The sequence below is a fragment of the Homalodisca vitripennis genome, chromosome 1 (genome assembly GCF_021130785.1).
Source record: "Homalodisca vitripennis isolate AUS2020 chromosome 1, UT_GWSS_2.1, whole genome shotgun sequence".
NCBI classification, from domain to species: Eukaryota; Metazoa; Arthropoda; class Insecta; order Hemiptera; family Cicadellidae; genus Homalodisca; species Homalodisca vitripennis.
Genome location: NC_060207.1, coordinates 5,302,065 through 5,307,428, shown reverse-complemented (window position 1 = coordinate 5,307,428; position 5,364 = coordinate 5,302,065).

The window sequence follows — 5,364 nt, the reverse complement described above, 5'->3', positions numbered from 1 at the left end:
TGTCACACACGCACTGACAGGCCTAGGCCTGATGGTCGGGTTAATTTTTCAATTATTAAGTCTGTCTTTACTTGGGATGATCAGTTTTAAATAAATCTGATTTTATTCGGTTCGTATGCAATCTTCTTACCAAAACAAAGCTGACAAAATGTAACAGCCTATGTTAAAATGCCGTTAAAAAAACACCCTTCACAATTATCGTGTTTAGAATAGATTTATTTATTCTTAGTGGAAACTCCGTATTTTATAAAATTGTTTAAACATTAAAAACTTTAAATTGAGTCACCTGTTTAAAACAAAGACCTTCACAGTTTCCAACTAAACTTTTTTTAAAGACGTGGATGTTGGAACTCTCAGTAATAAAATATTTATGAGGTATGAAAGACTGAGTTGTCTTCCGTGAAAATTACGAGTTAGAGACGACCTAAATGAGACATAATAATAAACCTGTTTACGCACTGCCTTTACTTTTACTCCTCTCGACTACCTCGTTATAAATTAAAAGGACACACTTTTAGATCTTTCTCAGAATTTCAGATGAATTATGATTTTGCCCCATAATTGTCTCATTGAATTTTTGTATTATTAAAACTGAATATTCTTAGTGTAATAAACGGACTGCTATAACACAAATAAATTGAACGTAGGATTATTATCATTATGTATATAAAGTTATAGTCGTTGAATTATGTATATTACTATAAGAACTTATTTGTAAACACGTTTACTACAATAAATGATTCTTTGTTATTCTGAAACTAATTATCAATATAAACTCCTGATTCGGTAACCCTCTCTCAATCACCTTGTCACAAAGTCCTTGTATCATCTGCGTCCCTTTTATGTGGAGCCTAATGAATGAATATATTTATCTCATTAAAATAGATTAATCGTTTCTCCGCTTACACAATTTGAGAATAAATTCCAACAGAATAAATGATTTTTTTAAAATTTACGTAATTCCATGACTTTCAAAGTTCAATGATTTTCTACAAGCTTGTTTTGTAAAAAACTTAAGTAAATGCTCGTATTAACTCAGCAGAAAGTAGAATACATTATATATTTTCCGAGTATATTCTAATGGTGTTATAAATGCGAAAGAGCCTTTGATTTTTTTTGTTTTGTTTGCATGCGTAAACAAATCAACTGAATGTTCAGAAAGTTTACATGGACATTCTTGAGGTTCATGAGATGAATATAGGCCTATTATTATTTCGAAAATCCCTCCGGGCTACGCTCCACTGGTCTTTAAAATAGTGAAAAATCCCATCTTGTTCTCTAAAGTTGTGTATTATTAATTGACTGAGCCTGTCAAATGTAATCAACTGTTCTGTTCACACGTTTTTTGTCTTGATCGTGGGAAGAAGGCAAACTGAACGTTGGCGTAGGAAATTTTACTCGAGTCAGAAGTGCTCATACAAATGCAATACCTGTGAAATTGTAACTGCTAGTCATGTACATTTTGTTACCGAGCACAACCGAATAATAGCTCCAAATATTTTGAGTTAACCGTACTTTATGTCATTAGATTGCTTTTAATTAAATTATTAACTATATATTTTATAATTCAGATTAAACATATTGGTGATGAAATGTCTTATACTGCTATGCAATAAAATAAATTTAGACCGTCGTAATTCCTAGTCAATTTGATTTTGAGGCTACATACTATAGTACTATCTTAAGTTATATTTTTAAATTTCAACTGTTTCTCGTTATTTTATCACTTAAATATTTTGTCCTCAATCATGCTAAATGAATATAACATGTAAAACTAAAAACAGTATCTAGAATGAAAAATACTCTTAATCTGTCCATTAACCACCAGGTAAACACTTTGTGTTTAATGCGACTTGTACAAACAAGGGAAGTAAAGAGTCAAACACTGTTTTTATTTACTCACTACTTCACGGTGCGTAGGCTACATAGTAACTAGCTAAAAGTGAAATTAAATTCTATTGACGTAACTATATCACTAGCGCAATAAAATAAAACGTGTTAGCTCGTTTTTATAAAACATATTAACCATTTTTTTTTGTTTTAGCGTACGTTTTTGGAAAATAATCCCGTTATACTGCATTCAGGATTATCTAATATAAACTTTGTTGGTGATTTTATAATAACCGAATGAGTTTTTAAGACAAATGAATGGATATTTTAATCCCCATTTATGTAAATATTTGAAATGGGTAAGTGGATAGTATTTAGATAAGTCTGCGATTGTGAAATCGTCACTTCTTAAACAGGAATTTAAAGTCTGTGTAATAAGTCATTATTATATACATCACTCAGTATGTAGGTCTTTACAGTTTTATAGGTTTAGATTCATCGATATATCCATCTATTTTAACTTCAATACGTGTTAAAGATATACTTTGCTAGAAGCTACAGTTAGAATAAAATACAGAATTTGATGGAGGAAAAGTGTATGAGGACAAAAATGTCCTGCACCGGAGCGTTGACAGTGGAGGTGCTGTTACGACATTAGTGTTGATTAATCACATTGTTTGTGTCTCTCCACTGTGACATCTTGTCAGTGTCCTTGTCACGCCGTGTGTCACACAGAGGTTAATTACTGCACGTAAACGTGTCATGGCACAAGGGTACGACATTAGTGTTGATTAATCACATTGTTTGTGTCTCTTCACTGTGACATCTTGTCAGTGTCCTTGTCACGCCGTGTGTCACACGGAGGTTAATTACTGCACGTAAACGTGTCGTGGCACAAGGGTACGACATTAGTGTTGATTAATCACATTGTTTGTGTCTCTCCACTGTGACATCTTGTCAGTGTCCTTGTCACGCCGTGTAACACGGTGGTTAATTACTGCACGTAAACGTGTCGTGGCACAAGGGTACGACATTAGTGTTGATTAATCACATTGTTTGTGTCTCTCCACTGTGACATCTTGTCAGTGTCCTTGTCACGCCGTGTGTCACACGGAGGTTAATTACTGCACGTAAACGTGTCGTGGCACAAGGGTACGACATTAGTGTTGATTAATCACATTGTTTGTGTCTCTCCACTGTGACATCTTGTCAGTGTCCTTGTCACGCCGTGTGTCACACGGAGGTTAATTACTGCACGTAAACGTGTCGTGACACAAGGGTACGACATTAGTGTTGATTAATCACATTGTTTGTGTCTCTCCACTGTGACATCTTGTCAGTGTCCTTGTCACGCCGTGTGTCACACGGAGGTTAATTACTGCACGTAAACGTGTCATGACACAAGGGTACGACATTAGTGTTGATTAATCACATTGTTTGTGTCTCTCCACTGTGACATCTTGTAAGTGTCCTTGTCACGCCGTGTGTCACACGGAGGTTAATTACTGCACGTAAACGTGTCATGACACAAGGGTACGACATTAGTGTTGATTAATCACATTGTTTGTGTCTCTCCACTGTGACATCTTGTCAGTGTCCTTGTCACGCCGTGTGTCACACGGAGGTTAATTACTGCACGTAAACGTGTCATGACACAAGGGTACGACATTAGTGTTGATTAATCACATTGTTTGTGTCTCTCCACTGTGACATCTTGTCAGTGTCCTTGTCACGCCGTGTGTCACACGGAGGTTAATTACTGCACGTAAACGTGTCATGACACAAGGGTACGACATTAGTGTTGATTAATCACATTGTTTGTGTCTCTCCACTGTGACATCTTGTCAGTGTCCTTGTCACGCCGCGTGTCACACGGAGGTTAATTACTGCACGTAAACGTGTCATGACACAAGGGTACGACATTAGTGTTGATTAATCACATTGTTTGTGTCTCTCCACTGTGACATCTTGTCAGTGTCCTTGTCACGCCGCGTGTCACACGGAGGTTAATTACTGCACGTAAACGTGTCATGACACAAGGGTACGACATTAGTGTTGATTAATCACATTGTTTGTGTCTCTCCACTGTGACATCTTGTCAGTGTCCTTGTCACGCCGTGTCACACGGAGGTTAATTACTGCACGTAAACGTGTCGTGGCACAAGGGTACGACATTAGTGTTGATTAATCACATTGTTTGTGTCTCTCCACTGTGACATCTTGTCCGTGTCCTTGTCACGCCGTGTGTCACACGGTGGTTAATTACTGCACGTAAATGTGTCGTGACACAAGGGTACGACATTAGTGTTGATTAATCACATTGTTTGTGTCTCTCCACTGTGACATCTTGTCATTGTCCTTGTCACGCCGTGTGTCACACGGTGGTTAATTACTGCACGTAAACGTGTCGTGGCACAAGGGTGTCACTCATAGCTCAAACTGAGTATTGATGAGGGAATAAATTTAAGAGATTGAAATCTTTATGATGTTCCGCTTTTACTGTAAGGTGCTTTATGTCAGTGATTAATTGTACATAAAAGTTTCTTTACGAATATTGAAATTCATTTATTGTGTCATAATTGAAATTTAAGATAAGAAAGAATTTTATTGTTTAAGAACTGGAATTGAATTATGTAAGACAATACAAATTAAACAAATATTTTTGTTTGTACACATGACTGCTTTGATTGTAGGAAAACTATATATTTTATCGATATTTGGTTGGAAAGTGCAATTTAGTAAACTTACGATCTCTTAGTAAAAGTTACTGCTTGGTTTCTATAAAATACATAGTCTACTATAATTAGAAATATACTGAGAGTCTCTCTGAATATTGGGAGTCTGTAGAAATGATGGAGTACATACACTTTTTTACCCATCCATGTTATTTACAGGTCAAACCAGACATGAATCTGTGTCCCATTTTGTGTATCGATTCCTTTCTGGGTGAGCCTTTTGTAAAAGACGATGCTTCAATTGTAAAATCTGTAATAATTCTAACAAAAACTAATGTAGCAACGATGTACTTTACAGTACATGTGAACCACACAAGTATTACAAATAACGGCCTCTCTACAGAACAATATAAAATCGATATATTTTGTTAGTGCTGGGATCTATTTAATACCGTTTATATTTTGAAGAGGTTTTGTATATTAGGCGAAATTTCAAATGAGTGTTTGAATTAAGCTCAAAATCTTGATACTGCAACAATTAACGAAATTGTTTATTTATCTTATTACCAAAAGATAAACCTTTTCATCGAATCAGTACCACCTGAGAGCTACAGGCACATGGTATGCACCAAAATAAGCTTTGTCATTAATTCCTGTCTCTGGTACACTTATTGTTCTCATCTCTATGAACTACATTAATGTAACTGTAGCTATAAATACCAAATTTTCAGCTTATTTGTTCGAACTTTAAGTTTTACATTAATTATTTAAATGTCAATGTTGCCCAATTCACCTTCCTCTTAGTGAAGCGTCTGCACAGTCTGGACTCCTGGAAACTGGAGTAATGTTCGTCTGAAAA